This window comes from Ambystoma mexicanum, chromosome 3p (genome assembly GCF_040938575.1).
Source record: "Ambystoma mexicanum isolate Mex_15411 chromosome 3p, UKY_AmexF1_1, whole genome shotgun sequence".
NCBI lineage: Eukaryota > Metazoa > Chordata > Amphibia > Caudata > Ambystomatidae > Ambystoma > Ambystoma mexicanum.
The window spans coordinates 690,863,976-690,878,311 of NC_090925.1; the positions used below are offsets into that span (position 1 = coordinate 690,863,976).

The 14,336-nt window shown below is 53.2% G+C and overlaps 1 protein-coding gene across 2 annotated transcripts in view; it reads right to left on the reverse strand.

Annotated features, from left to right (window-relative positions):
* UIMC1 (ubiquitin interaction motif containing 1) overlaps positions 1 to 14,336 on the reverse strand; it is an 814,141-nt gene that overhangs the window by 490,708 nt on the left and 309,097 nt on the right. The window lies entirely within an intron of this gene.

Below are 14,336 nucleotides of genomic sequence, written 5' to 3' on the forward strand. Positions count from 1 at the left end.
CTCGGCTCTCAGTGTTTTGAGTTGGGGAGTAAATCAGGAGTTCAGGTGAGCTCTGGGTTTACTTTTCCGCATTTTTAGTGGGGCAAGAAGGTCTACGGCTTTGGTCATAGTAGCATTATATTCATCTACCAGTGTGTCTGGGCCGGATGAATCTGGCAGAGAGTTGAGGGTAGGGATTACGTGTGGAATTATCTTTTTTTTTTAAATATTTTTTATTTTTTATAACCAACACACCAAACTTACAACTTAGAGGACATTTACATTCAAGTCTGTTACAATATAGTCATGCATCAAACATTAAGGTCCTCCCCCTCCCTCCCCATTACCCCGAGCCCCTATTTCCATGGCGCCCGCCAAAATAGCTCATTGTGCTCTCACATCTCCTGTGCGGAGTCCCCATCGGGACCCGCCTTGGGGGTGCCTGCTAGTGTAGACACCAGTTGCCTCCATTCAATCAAGGGTCACACTTCTTCCTCCCCGCCCCTGCTGATTGCTTCATACCAGACTGTTATTTCGACATCCGCCCATTCTAGGAGATCCGCTCACCACGCCTCTATTCTGGAGCGCTGGGCGGCCTTCCAGCACATTGCAATTCTACGCTTAGCCAGAATGTAGGCCAGGTCCTTCATTTTACTAACATGCTTCAGGTTACGCGGTCTGGCGAACACCCCCAGCAAACATGCCCATACTGATTCCACCTCCAATGTGATCCCTTTCTCCGCCAGGCGCAACTTGATCTCTGTCCAGAATCTGCCCACCTCTGGGCAAGCCTAGAACATATGTATTAGCCCCGCTTCCGCCTCTCCACATCGTGGACACTTTTGTGCCGCTGGGTTACCAAACTGGGCAATCCTACCGGGGTCATATATGCCCTATGTGTGACATAGAGTTGTATCTGCTGAAGCCTTGCATTGCGAGACACCTTCTTGTGGTACCTCTGAACTCTGTCCCACTGTCCATCTAGTAGGGGTTCTCCCACCTCATCCTCCCAGTCCCGTCTCAATTGCAACACCTCCTTTCCCACCCTGGACATCAGTAACTCGTATATGCAGGACACTTCATGCCCTCCCTCCGAGATGTCATACATTGTCTCGATGGCCATATCTGGTTCCTCTGATAACTCTTCCACAGACCATCTGTCCAATACCAGTTTAATAATTCTAGTATGTGTAATGTGTTGGTCTGCATGCACTCCGCTGTCTTCCATCAGCCTACTGAAATCTAGTGCCTTGCCCTCTTGCCATACATCCCCGAGGGTCACAAGTCCCGTTGATTCCCATTATTTACGGACCGCCATTATCAATTGCGGGTCCTCTCCGCATACCGCTACCAAAGGCACCTGCGGGGAGCACGGAATCGGTATCCCCACCAGCTGCCAAGTTTTGTTCCCGATTTCCCAGCCCAGTGTTAGGTGCCTTGCCCTTCCCTGCACCTTAGCTTTGGGCAACCACACCACCTCCCTCAAAAAATAAGGGGCTGAGTCCTTATACAGCAGCCTGGTCTCAGCGGACTCTTCCTCAGACAGCCACCTGGTCACGTACTGAAGTTGTCCTGCCAGATAATATAGCTCAAAGTTAAGTAAATGTATGCCCCCTTTGTCGCTCGGGGTTTTGTAGCTTCCATAAAGCCACCCTGTTTCTGGTGTTGTGCCAGATGAAGCCCCTACATAAGCTGTGGAGCATTCGAAAAAATCATCCGAGGAGCATACATGGAATATTCACAAAGAAGTGCAACAGTCTCGGCAGGACCACCATCTTAAACAGCGCCGCCCTACCCATCATGGCCAAGGGGAGCCTAGACCAGAACCCCATACTGTTCTTAATACCTGCTACTGCCCGCTCCATGTTGTGTTTGTGTTTTTCCTCCACTGAGTGGTATATATCAATGCCTAGATACCTAAAGGTCCTGGTCTGCCAGGGTATCAGCAAGACCGGCAAGTTCTCCACTGGGACCCTTCTATATCTTCCCAAAGGGAACAAGCTCGATTTCCTGGGGTTCAGCGCTATGACCGAGAGGGTGGTGTAATGTTCCATCACCTCCAGGACAAATTGCAAGTTTTCCTCTGGGAAGCGCAGGTATAACAGGATGTATCTGCATACAGCGAGGTGAGATGCGTCCCTCCCTTTGTGGGGGTGCCAATCTCCCCATACTGTTGTCCGAGGCAGATTGTCAGCGGTTCCAGAGCAAGGATATACAACATGGGCGACCATGGGCAACCCTGTCCCGTGCCCCTGCTAAGCTGCCATTTGTCCGAGATCAAAGCGTCAGATTTAACCCTGGCAGTTGGGGAGCTATACATTATTTTAGCCCACCTCAAATGCCCCGGCCCCATGCCATACTCCCTCAGCGCCACCAGCAGCCACGGCCACCTCACCAAATCAAAGGCTTTAATTGCATCCAACAAGGCTATCGCCATTTCGCCCGGGTCTTTCTCAGTTTGCTCGATTATGTGGTGGAGTCTCCTACGATTGTCTGTTATATTCCTTCCTGGTTCGTACCCTGTGATCGGTATGGACCAGTTTCCCTATGACGCGTTTAAGCCTGTTTGCTAACAAGGCAGTGAGAATCTTACTATCCTGGTTAAGCATGGACAAGGGTCGGTAAGATCCGCAGTCTGAGCCTGGTTTCAGGAGTGGGATTATTACCGCCTCCCTCAGGGACATCGGCAACTCCCCTTGTTCATACGCCTCGTTTAACATGGCGAGCAGCGGGGGGGGAGCACCTCCTGCTTGTATGTTTTATAAAATTCACTCGGGAGCCCATCTGACCCTGGGGCCTTGCACGTGGGTAGTTGCTGTACCACCATCTCTAGTTCTTCAAGAGTGATTGGGGCATCTAAGTCCTCCTGCTCCTGATCACTAGGCTTGGGCAGTCCTACATCCTCCAGGGTTTCCCGGGTCTCTCTTCCCATCTCCTCCCCCGTGTCCTCGTATAAGCGCCTGTAGAATCTGAGAAATCCCTCATTTACTCCTTCTTGGGTATCCTAAGGTCTAGCCATCTTCATCCTTTATCTCCCTAATCACGGGGCGCGGCGTTTCGTTCTTGGAAAGCCACGCTAGCAACCTGCCCCGTTTATCACCTCCCGCATGTTGCTTCTCAATGTACTTTTTGTAATTTAACTTACAGAGCCTTTCCCAGTGCCCACTGCTAGCCTTCTGGAGTAGGGCCACCCTCGCTGTATCTTCCTGTGAGGTGCATCCCATCCGTATTATCTCTTGAAGCTCCCTCTCCGTCTCCTGTAGCTCCCGCTTTATGCCCCCTTGGAGCCCTCTAGACTTAGATATGGCCATGCCCCGCACTACTACTTTAAACGCCTCCCATAGCGTGCCCTCCGACTGCACACTGCCAGTGTTAACATCAAAAGGAACAAGTTACTTACCTGTAACTGTTGTTCTCCAGCATGGGTCTGGCATGGATTCACATGCTCATGAATATTCCCCGTCGTCAGGCTGGGTATCCTCGGTAAAGAAAAAACCAGTATCAGTTTCGTTTCTGATCTGTCTTTCGTAGTAGTAACCAATCACTGGTCTCTGCGTCATACTGACCACAGCCAATGACTGCCCTCTACCTAAGCACCGCCTCTGGCAGCCATCTTCAGATTTGGAAGCACGTGAAGTGGCAGTATGACCAAGTGAAGAGCCGCAGAGGGGTAGGCGGGAGGGTTCGCATGTGAATCCATGCCAGACCCATGCTGGAGAACAACAGTTACAAGTAAGTAACTTGTTCCTTCTCCAGCATGGGGTCTGGCATGGATTCACATGCTCATGAATAAAGAATACATAGCAGTACAAACATGCACAACCACGGGAGGTGGCAAAGGCTCAACATTAAGCATCACATCAAACTCAACATTAAGCATCTTACCTCCTCACCAGGCTCACCTTAGGCGAACAGGTTGCGCAGCACTGCTTGGCCGACCCTGGACTCCTCCCTGGAATCCCGATCGACGCAGTAGAATTTCGTGAAGGTGTGTGTCGACCTCCACGTAGCAGCCCTACATATGTCCAGCAGGGGCACACCAGAAAGGAACGCCGTGGTAGCTGCGATCGCTCTGGTGGAATGGGCTTTCGGACGGCCAGGCAGCGGTCGGTTTGCCAACCGATGACAGTACATGATACAGATGGAGAGCCATCTGGAAATGGAAGCCTTCGAGAGAGCCTTCCCCTGATTGACAGGTCCAAAGTTCACAAAGAGTTGTGACGTCTTCCGAAAACACTTCGTGCGGTCCACGTAGAACTTCAGCGCTCTAGCCACATCCAGCGAGTGCAAAGTCCTCTCAGCCGGCGACGAAGGCGACAGGAAGAATACAGGCAACACCAAGGGTTCGTTGAGATGGAAGTCCGACGGCACCTTGGGCATGAAGGAGGGGTGCGTCCTGAGCACTACCCTCGTGTTGTGAAAAGTCAAGTACGGGGCCTTGCAGGAAAGGGCCTGGATCTCTCCCACCCGTCGTGCAGAGGTGATGGCCACAAGAAACGCTATTTTCCACGACAGGAACTTCAACGGGGCCGAGTGCAGAGGCTCGAACGGAGGTCCCATGAGCTTGGTCAGCACCACGTTGAGCTCCCACGCTGGGGCCGGAGCCTTCACCGGCGGGAACGATCTGAACAGTCCCTTCATGAACTCTTTCACTAGACGATGAGACCACAAGGACGTCCGCCCCGTGGTTCTGGTGTATCGGGAGATCGCAGCAAGATGAATCTTGATGGACGCGTGTGCCAGACCAGCTTTGGCCAGCGTCAGCAGGTACGGCAGTACCTGAGGAGCCGTAATCCGTAGAGGGTTAATCTTCTGTGCGTGGCACCAGACAGAGAACCTCTTCCATTTGTGTCCGTAGCATTTAAGAGTCGAGGACGCCCTGGCCTTTGCAAGAACCTCTCTGCAGTCGGCCGGTATGTCATATCCTCCAAACTCTAGCACTGCAGGAGCCAGGCCTTCAAGTTCAGCGATTTCGGGTTGTGGTGGAGGATGGCGCCTCCTTGTCTGGAGAGTAGATCCGCGTCCACCGGCAGCTTGATTGGCGGGGACGCTGACAAGTCCAGAAGGTCCGGGAACCATATCTGCCTCGGCCACGCAGGTGCGACGAGGATCATCCTGCACCGTGACCTCTTGAGCTGGTTGACGAGCCGGATTAGCAGTGGCAAAGGAGGGAACGCGTAGAGGAACAGGCCCTCCCAGGGGAACGAGAAAGCATCGCCCATACTCCTCGCCTGGGGAAACCTGCTGGCGAACCTCCAGCACTTGGAGTTCGTCGCCGTCGCGAACAGGTCGATCTGGGGTGTGCCCCACCGTCGGAAGAGGCGATCCACTAGATCCTGCCGTAGTTCCCACTCGTGGCACGAGCGCAGCTCCCTGCTGAGTGAGTCGGCGATGGTGTTTTTTATCCCTGCCAGATGAAACGGCACCAGAAACATCCTTTGGGCGACGGCCCAATGCCACAGGTCCTGCGCCTCCTTGGACAGTGCTGGGGACCTGGTTCCGCCCTGTTTCCTGATGTAAAACATGGTGGTGGTGTTGTCGGTGAAGATCCTCAACACCTTGCCCTTGAGGGACGGAAGGAAGGACCTGAGGGCCCAGAACACTGCACGGAGCTCCAGGACGTTGATATGGAGGGACTTCTCCGTCGGGAGCCAGAGGCCTCTCGCGTGCAGATTTTAGGTGTGCGCTCCCCACCCTTCCAGGGAGGCATCCGTGGTCACTGTCTCCTGGTGGTCTGGGGTCTGGAAGTCCATGCCCGCCGTCAGATGCGCGCGGGTGCCCCACCACCGGACCGCTCGGCGGAAACTCTCGTCGAGTGTGATCCTCTCCTCCAAGCCGCCCGTCGTTTGGATCTAGCGCGCGTCCAGGAACTCCTGCAACGGGCGCATCCGGAGCCTGCACATGGGAATGAGGTAGATGCAAGAAGACATCATTCCGAGGAGGGACTTGATGGACCTCACCTTGGCCGCGTCGGAAGCCAACATCCGCTGTACCTTGCCCAGGATGGACCTGGTCCTTTCCTCCGACGGGGAGGCCAGAAGGGACACTGTGTCGAGCTTCGCTCCCAGAAACAGTGCGTTTTGCGCGGGTACCAGGTGGGACTTGGCGTAGTTCACGGAGAATCCCAGGTCCGTGAGAAGTTGGACGGTCCTTGCCGTGTGCTCCACGGCGAGCTCCCTCGTCTTGGCTCGGATGAGCCAGTCGTCCAGGTAGGGGTGGACGTGGATCCCCTCGCGGCGCAGCTGCGCCGCCACCGGTGCAAGGCACTTGGTGAATACCCTGGGTGCCGACCGTAGTCCGAAGGGGAGGGCTTTGAACTGGTAGTGACGCCCTTGGACCACAAACCTGAGGAATTTTCGGTGCCCCTTTAGGATGGGAATATGGAAGTAGGCATCCTCCAAATCCAACGACGACAGGAAGTCTCCTTCCTCCAGCTGACCCAGGACGTGCTGGAGGGTGACCATCCGGAACTTCTGCGCCTTGATGAATTTGTTAAGACGTCGCAGGTCTAGGATGGGGCGCCATCCTCCCGTCTTCTTCTTCACGAGGAAGTATCTCGAGTAAACTCCGGAGCCCCGAAGCCTCTTTGAGACGAGTTCGATGGCGCCCTTCCTGAGCATCGCCCCTACCTCCAGGAGAAGCCGAGGGACGTGAAGCTCTTTCCTGGCCACGGGGGGGACGCGCGGGCACCTTCTTTGAAACTCGAGCGCGTGGCCCCGGGATAAGGCGTCCAGCACCCAACGGTCGGTGGAGATGGACTCCCACACGCTGACGAAGCTCGCCAGCCGGCCTCCCACCGGGGTGCATCGGTGGGGGCCCGACCCCACGGTCGGTTCAATCCTGTTTCGACGAGGCTTTGCCGCCTTGACCTCCTTGGCGACGACGGCGGGGTCCGCCAGACTTGCCTCGTCCTCTGTAGGCCTCCTGAGACGACGAGCGGGCCGCTTGACGGTAGGTGGAGAAACCGCCGCCGGAACCTTTGGAGGCGCCCTTGCCTCCGCTGCTCCGAAAGGGCATCCGTCGTTGCTGCAGAACCCCAAGGGCCCGGGCCGTCTCAGTGTCCGCTTTAATGGCCTGAAGGGAATCGTCCACTGTTTTCCCAAACAGGTTGTTCCCATCGAACGGCATGTCCAGGACTCTGGTCTGTACGTCTTGACGGAAGTCCGTAGCCTTGAGCCATCCACGCCGCCTAAGGCACACGCCGTTGCCCAACTGGCGAAACCCAGTGTCGGCGATGTCCGTCGCAATAGTGATGGCGTGGTCCGACGCCACCTCACCTTCTTGTAGGATCTCCAGGGCCTCCGCCCTCTTGTCGTCCAGTAGGAAGTCCAGCAGGGGAGCCAGTTTGTACCATAGCTCCCTGTCGTAGCGGGCCACGATAGCCAAGGCGTTGGCCGCTTTAATCGTCGTCGCTGCAGACGAGATGACCCTGCGTCCCATAGAGTCCAATTTCTTTCCCTCGCCGTCCGGTGGGGAAGTCGATGTGGAGGCCGCACCCCCCCCCCCGCTTTCTTCCTGGCCGCCGCGGAAACAACGGGGTAGGCTGCGCCCGGAGGCACAGGGGGGCCGCGTCCGGGACCCGGTACTTCTTCTCGTACCGGTCCCTTCTAGCTGGCGTAGTGGAAGGGTTCTTGAGGAGGGCGAGGCCCTCATCCCAAATGTCGTCCAGTAGAGGTACCGTGAGGACCGTCTTCCTCTTGGCCTCGCGCCGTTGATAAAGGAATCCTTCCTTTTTCTTCTCCTCAGGGCAGAGTTGGAAAAGCTTGGATGCCCTGGCGATCATGGAGTGGAACGAACCAATCTCGTCGGGCGGAGACGCCCTGGTGGGAGGTGACGACGGTAGATCCTCGTCGTATACCTCGTCGTCCGTACCCGTTGCTGCCGTGTCAGTCCCTGTATCATCCCCTCTGGTGGACGGGGAGGAGGGCTGGACGGTGCGCGACGGCTGAAAAGGAGGTGGAGGGTGAATCCTTCTTTTCTTGGGCGGGGGAACACCAGAAGGTCCCGGCTCAGGATCCCCCGACGGGAGAGGTTCCTCCGTCGGCAACAGCAGTCTCGTCCTTATCTCAGAGCATAAGGACTGTATAGCCAACAAAATGGCAGCCGAGTTGTCTTGCGGCGCTGGCAGAGGGGAATCCGACGGGCAATCAGGGGCCCCGTCGGCACCCTCGACGATGTCGTCGTCACCAGCGTCGGGATCCATCCCGAAGGGCCGGTCTTCTTCCACGCCAAGGCCGTGGCTTAAGACCTCGATCAGCTCTTCCTCCGAGGTTGAAGCCGAATCTACGACGACGCCCTGCCCCCCCTTTTTCTTCCCCGTCGGGGATTTCACGGGGGTCCTATCGATGGGCACAAAAGAGGACTCCCTCCGAGGTGGCAGGGAGACTCTGAGCCCCGAGGTCGCCACCACTGGTGTAGCCTCCACAGGCTGAGCCAGGGCCGCCGCGACAGTATCGATAGAGGGCTTGGCCGGATGGATTAAGGCCTTCACCACCTTAGGTGCGCTCACCGCCTTATCCTTGAGGGGGGAGGACACTGCCTCGCCCCCCCTCCGATGGGGCCTTCGAGCTCGACCGGGGCCTCTCCAGGAGCTTCGCCGGGTGCTCGCCCTTCCTCTTACCCGACCCAGAGCGTTGGCTCGTGGCTGAAGGTGCCGGGGAGGGTGCGCCCTGCCTGGCGCCCGTAGAGCCCGACCGTTCGGCGCTCCCGGTGCCAGCGGACTCGCGGTGCTTGGCCTTGTGTTGGACCCCCGTCGCCGGGGCGTCCTCAAAGGTCTTAGAAGACCACTCGGATTTCTTCCTCTTCTTCTCGCCTGACGGGCTCTTCCCTTCCAGCCAGTTGGCGAGACGTTGATGGCGGTCCTTCATGGTCCGCTCCGACATATTGCCGCAAAACGCACAGTCGTTCTCCACGTGCGTCTTGTCCTCATGTAAGCAGTAGAGACAAAAGGAGTGTTCGTCCTCCTTAAAGACGTTCTGCAGCTGGCATCCAGGGCAGACCCTGAACAGCTTTCCGGGCGTCGAGCTTCCCTTCTCCTGGGTCATGTCCAGGCCTGAGAAGCTTCTGGAGTCCTCCAAAAGCGTAGCTCGACGAAATCTTCACCCTTGAGGGGCGCAGACGAATCCGACACGGGTCCCCGTTGATCGGATGGAGAGTCGGTGGAGCTTGAGGCTCTTTTGAGCAAAATGTGAAAAAATAGCACTAACGCTCGAGAGCAATAGCACGAGGATCCCAACACATGAACGTGCGGTAAAAATCTGAAGATGGCTGCCAGAGGCGGTGCTTAGGTAGAGGGCAGTCATTGGCTGTGGTCAGTATGACGCAGAGACCAGTGATTGGTTACTACTACGAAAGACAGATCAGAAACGAAACTGATACTGGTTTTTTCTTTACCGAGGATTCCCAGCCTGACGACGGGGAATATTCATGAGCATGTGAATCCATGCCAGACCCCATGCTGGAGAATATTCAGTTATGGCCTCACTTAGGTCCTATCGAAATCCCGTATCCTGCAAGGCCTCAGCTCTGAGTTTCCACATCGGGATTCTCGCCCTTGGGGGCCGATACCTCCACTCCACCACTAGGGGGGAGTGGTCCAAGAGCACCCTGGCCTTGTATTCCGAACCTGTCATTTCCCCGGCTATTCCCGAGGACACAAACATGTAATCCAATCTGGTGTACAAGTCATGGGGGGCCGAATAGTGTGAGTACTGCCTGTCTCCCGGGTGCAGCAACCTCCAAATATCATCTAGATCAAAATCCCGCAGTAAGGCCGTTAGTGCCTTCGCCGCAGGGGTTGGTCTCTCGAATTTCTTATTGGACCTGTCCATCTTGAGATCTATTGTACAGTTAAAGTCGCCTCCCCGGATGGTAGCGCTGCCCATTAGGGGGCTAATTTTGTCATATAAAGCCCTGTAATAGGCCGCTGTGTCCTGAGTGGGAGCATATGTGTTCACGATGTTGACCTCCCTATTCTCCAACATCCCCCGCACCACTAGCATTCTCCCATCCGGGTCTGGCGTCGATTGGAGCAGCTGGAAAGGTACATGAGGTGCTACCCACGTGACCACCCCCTTGCATATGCCAAGTATGTAGCTCCTGAGGTGGTTCCCCTCCACTTTCTCTTGCCCACCTCTAATTTGTCCCTGGTAAAATGGGTCTCCTGCAGTAATGCTATATCGACTTTCAGCCTTTTCAGATTCATTACTTTGTTCCTTTTCAGGTAGCTGTTGAGGACTCTAACATTCCAGGTCACAATCCGGAGGCTATCCATAGCCGTGTGAAGAATGTACCGCCTCCCCTCTCCCCCCCGGGTCACCGTTCCAGTCCCGGCCAGCATGAAATTGGGTTCGTGTCCCCACCCTCCCCCAACTTGGGCTCTCCAACTATCCCACCCCGTGCCCCCCACTCAACTATTCCCCACTGCACACTTCCCCTTTCCTCCCGCCCCCCCCAACCCCACCCAAACTAATGCCCAGCTCCATCCCTGGATCTCAGGCTCCCCCGCTTTTGGTCCCACCTCGAAATGCCGAGGTCGGGAACCCGGCAGGGTGTCACCGATATTAGGTGACCTAACTAATATACTAACTATTGGGGTCAAGAGTGCTTCCCACTCATCTCCAGTTGATTACCGTGATACATTGTGCATCACTCGTAACACAATAAAGTACTTCGCGCCTGAGAGTCAACAAATCGCTACACTATATTATAATCAAGTCCCAGAGTCACAATATGTACAGCACCTCGGTCCCATGATCGAGCCTCACTCGTCCGTATCGTCCTTCTTGCGGCCGTCCGCGCCCTCTGGGCAATTCTGGCCATCCAACCATTCCAACACATCCTCCAGACTCTCGAAAAATAAAGCTTTGGTATTGTGGAATACTTTCAGTTTAGCTGGGTACATCAACATGTATCGCAACCCAGCGGCTTGTAATCTCTTTTTCACCGTCCCATAGTTCAGCATCTGCACTTGAAGCGTATAGTCAGGATATGCAGAGATGGTCGCGGAGGCCCTTTGTATGGTGCCCCCCTTCCTGAAATATTCCAATATCTTCTCCCTTTCCCGATAGTTTAGAATCTTGGCGATGATAGGCCTCGGAGGGGTACCCGGAGGGCGCTTCCTCGTAAGCGCTCTGTGTGCGCGCTCCACCGCAAAGCCTTGCGTGAAGGTCTCAGCCCCTATTTACTGAAGCAACATGTTCTCAACATAGTCCGTCGGGTTAGGGCCCTCTTCCCCCTCCGGAAGGCCCACTATGCGCACATTGTTCCTTCGAGCACGCCCTTCGGCCTCCTCTGCTCTATTCTCCAGGTTGGTTACCTGCTGCCTCAGGACAAGGATCTCCGAAGCGTGCGAGGTCCGGGCAGTCGGGTTTACGGTCACTTCTTTCTCTAGTTCATCTGTGCGTTCCGCCATTTTCCACACGACCAACTTGAGCAAATTGACCTGCTCATGCACTGCGCTGATGTTGAGCTCCAGCGCTGCCTTAAGCTCGGCAGTGGCTGCCTCTAGCTTGCTCTCCCACGATGCCTTAAGCTCTGCAATTGCCTCCAGGATCTGCCGGTCAACGCGTGTAGGAGTGATGTCCATTGGTAGATTCTTGTCTTTAGGTTTCGCCCCCTCCGCCTGGCCTGTTGCGGGGTCTTGATGAAATCTTCCATTGAAGGCTGCTTCGTCTTGGATTTGAGCAGTTTGGATGCCGTCCTATCGTCTGGCATTCCCGTGGTCATGTATTGCAGAAACACAAACAGAATATTTAATTTAAGAAAGTTCAATACTTTAACAACAAACCCACCAATCTAGCTCTTCTACCTAGATTACTTACTCAATCCAGTCACAAGGGCCAATGCGCTATAGAGTACAGCATCCTCATTTTACCATTAATCCACAATAAAACCACCTAAATGTCCTTGTGTCACATGCACAGAATAAGAATTGCATATCCCCGGCTGCAGCCCTACAGATAAGGGTTGTATTGGCCACTTTTACTCCCAAAACATATGCAAATACTCCCAAAAAATAAAAACTAGGAAATGGACACATAGAAGCCCCTCCCCCGGCTTTCCTCCACACAGCTCCATGGATATGCGTGTACCAGTAGCCTGATTTTCCAAAATGTTTTAAAATGGGAACATCCCATTGAAAATGCTTTTTTAGATCAGGCTCAATTGTGCCTGTGGAGGAAACTTATTATTACTGCCTGATCCGAAGTGGTAAAAATATATCTTTAAATGTGCATAAATAACTAGGTGCAAATAAGTGTTTGTTACAAAAACATGACTGCTTTACAGTTAAAACATATTTTTACCCGCTAAATAAAGACTCCCATTGGGAATGGCACTTAAAGAATCATTTTACTCACAACTTTAAAAAATAGGGAATGCAATACTCCCACTTCAAAATCTAATCTGGAGCACTGCCTGGCTATCAAAGAGGTCCTTCCTCATCCCCTAAAAGTGCAAGGATCCTCAAATTTATTCAGCCACCTACTTTAGCAATATAGGACTCCTCTTATTGTATGCACAAGCCTGTTGGCTTGGCTCTTCTGACTATCTTCAATGCTGCTGGCTCCCTTCATTCACATACCTACCAATGTCACTGGTCTACCTGTGCTGCCATGACCATGGCTCCTCCCTCTCCTGCATGTGCCTGCCAGTGCTGAACCCTAATCCCCAAAAACAATGACTACAAAGGCAGACTTCTGCTCCTCACCTTTCCTACATATATCTGACAGAGCTATCCTTGTCCCTCCATGTCACATCCTTCGCTCCTTGCTTCTCCTGCTTACACCTACCAGAGCTCCCACTGCTCTGATGTCCTTGGCCCCTGCTCTATTACATGTACTTGCTCGAGCATACTGTCCCTTTTAACTGCAAGTTCCTTCTAGTGCTACTCCTTCCAAACCCACTATGACAATTGACCCTCTCTTCTGCTAGCCATATCAGTCAGTGGTGGCCTTCTGCCTCCCTTGTAATTCTGTGGTTCATCCCTTATTCTTGACATTTTTGTCAAGGCTATGTTGGGGAGAATTCTCATTTCTGTGCTAATTCCCTTTAACCTTAGAGACCCCCACTCTTTTGCTGGACTCAGGGCTTTTAAATGTTTACTCCTGAGTGAGTGGGACTTTTTCCTCTCTCTCTCTCGTGTTTTTTTCTGACTAGGAATTTGTGTTTCTTACTGTTTAATGGAGTCTGATAAACTCTATAGGCATCTGCTTTTTGCATTGTGACACACAGCACCCTTTGTGCAGTGCCACTGAGAAATTCCTTGGACTTCTCTTAATGTTTAACTACATTTTCTTGGGTGAACTACTGTTCCAAGAATAGTAATATGACTTTTGTGTTACGTACCTTTTCTTTTGTGGGTCCAGCACACCCCACCCTATGTGGAGTGCTGGGAGGTTACATGGTAACTCCTTCTCCCACTTCTCATGTAACATTTTGTTACACTAACTTACTTGAATGGCTGGTGGCAGTGGTTTCTTTTTTACTACCTTGTACCATGTAGCTGCAGACCGATTTCTCAGCTGCAGTACTGCACCCAAGGTTGACCATTTTCCCAAAATGGCCCCTACCTTCTTTTTTGCCATTTATTATCAGTTAGTTCCTTCTGGGCTTTTACTCTGTTTGAATCGGGTTTGAGTCCTTTGTGCATTTTGCATTCGGCGGGCTCCAGCCTTGAAGCCCGCCCAGGCGTCAGTGTGCCTGAAAAGGCAGGAAGTGAGGGAGGGTCCCGAAACTTCCCTGTCCTTTGTCTCTAGGTGTGCCTGTGTGAAACCAGTTCTGATTGGCCGGTTCTTCAGTTCTCAGGTACTGTGGGGCTTGGGCTACATCTACCTTTTTCCAATTGGGTGCTTCCTAGCTTGGGGAGTACTATTTAAACCTTTTTGAGTTGACTTCAACTCAACTGCACTGGCCTACCAGCTTGTGCTTCTTCAAGGTGGCTCCTCTTGAGCTTCTGTGATTTTCTACTGAATTACTGACTATTTTAAAACATTTTCTAAGAAGAGTGCATCAGAACTTTGAACTGGCCCATTGACTTTGGCTGTCCTGGTTCCCTGAAGGCCCCCTTCTGAACCTATTGGCTTTGGCAGTGCTTGTTCCCTTATAGTTTTTAATTGTTGAACACTATTATTGCTGGTATAAAAGACTGCGTACATTCCTTTGGGAGATTATAACTGTTTTCTACTTACACAGTATGTTCTGATCTGACTAACTTTTCCCTCCTTAAAACTCAATATTGTAATGGTGATATATATGATATGAGATATGATAGGTTATTTACAACGTGCTTAATACCCAGAGGTTTCTAAGCGCGGACCCGGGGATCAAACCTGTGTTGCTCTGTCATCTTGCTTCCA